This window comes from Aplysia californica, unplaced genomic scaffold, assembly GCF_000002075.1.
Source record: "Aplysia californica isolate F4 #8 unplaced genomic scaffold, AplCal3.0 scaffold00116, whole genome shotgun sequence".
Taxonomy (NCBI): domain Eukaryota; kingdom Metazoa; phylum Mollusca; class Gastropoda; order Aplysiida; family Aplysiidae; genus Aplysia; species Aplysia californica.
Window position 1 is genome coordinate 933,861 of NW_004797386.1, and position 1,921 is coordinate 935,781.

The following is a 1,921-nucleotide window of genomic DNA, read 5'->3' on the forward strand; positions in this document are numbered from 1 at the left end:
ATCGATAAGACTATGCTTCGGCCGCCACCCGGGCAAAATTCAAAATTTCCTACCAATTGAAAATATTAGGTGTGTCCCGCGCGCTCATATGACCTTATGCAGTTGCGAGCGCCGTAAAACACTTACCAAAACAAACAAGCATAATTTAACATTTTTGGGCTCAGTTTGCATAATTTCATAATTCTTTCTTTTTTTTTTCTTTTTTTTTTTCCTTCATAAAACCACGAGGACAGATGATAATATAAGCACAACAGTCTCGAAAGAGAGCCTGTTAGTCCTGAAATAAAAGCACTCTTAAACTTAAAGAATATCTGAGAAATGGGAAACCTGTCAGTAGAATCTGCCTGGTTTCCCTCCACCCAGGGTACGAAGGTATGAAGACCTCAACGAGGAATACGGTACTTATTGAGAAGAAAAGAAATTTTAATATTCACACAATACTTGTCTTCATAAAAAAGGAGGTATCGTGGTGATATCAGGCGCTCGTCAAAACAATGAAATCGAAGAAACCAGCATTTTGTAATTATTATTATTTTTATTTCTTAAATTTTTTTTGGGAAGATGCTGATTTTCTTTTTTGTTTTTTTTTGTTTCAATACCTTTCATGTCCTTTTAAAAACAGATTTCTGAGTGGATTTTACGGAAACCCGTTGATTAAAGGCACAATAAAAGGTACATGTTCAGTTTCCAAGGACTCCCAGGCTATGGAAGTTACCAAACTTGGGCAGCCATTTTCTCGCTAATTTTACCTTTAAAACCAGGTGACTCTGGCTTTCTTCAAATGGAAATATCTCTACTTCTATTCAAGATAGATGTATATTGTTTTTCCCCATAACGGAGGCAAATCAACAGCCTTTAAAATGATACCAACAACCCTACGTGTCCAAAAACTGACGAGCGCCTGATTCCACCACGTCGTGCCTCAAATTATGTCGTCGACGGGGTATTCCCGATACGCCTAGATGGGTGCCAAGTGGGTTGTATAGTGGAATGCTTCATACATATGCATGACATGTATAATAATATTGGCTGATGTTATTATTGCTATCGTTTGTATGAAAATTCATTTTAGTCTTCAGAGTTTGACGTCGCAAAGCTGTTCAAATGCTCTAAGCCCGACATTTTGAAAACTTTTTTTTTTTGCAGTCCCTTAAATCTGTAGTGTTGGCTGCATGAGCTCAAGAAAATACTGTTAAAATTCATGTTGAAATTCTAAATATAGAAGGCAAGAAATGATACTAAGTTGGGTTCAATTATAAAAAGAATGATGGACCGTATTTTTTTATCTCTGTCTCCTTCAACATAATTTGGCTTTCTTGGCTTAGAACATCTGAACAGTTTGCCGCCCATAAACCGATTGGACAAAAATCGCACAATTTTGTGTGAGAGATTGTTTAAAGCTTTTGTTTGTTTGTGTGTTTGTATGTTGAAACTGAAAACAAACACGTTTGTTTTTGAGGTGATCGAGTCGGGCGATCGGCCCAATCGGCCGATCCCAGCCGTAGTGGGCACCCCGTATTATATTTCATGCTGCGTGTTATTTGCTACGATCCTTGTCCACAATCTGTGTTCTAGCTGTGTGTTCTAGATAGTGAGCCTCCGCCTATCTAGGGGGGCTCCATAGGTGGTTTTTATACGTTTCTTTATAAAGAAACCATTTGGTGTGGAAAAAAAACTACTATTGCCCGTCTTTTTTGTTTGTTTGTTTGTTTGTTTTTTGTTTGTTTGTTTGTTTGTTTGTTTGTGGTTGGTTGGGTTTTTTTTGGGGGGGGTTGTTTTTGGGTTGCTGTTTTTTTGTTTTGGAGGTTTTTTAGTTTGCCCTGGTAATTGCGGGGTTTGTGTGTGTTTGTGTGTGTGTTTGTGTGTGTGTGTGTGTGTTTGTGAATGTGTGTGTGTGTGAATGTGTGTGTATTGGTGTGGG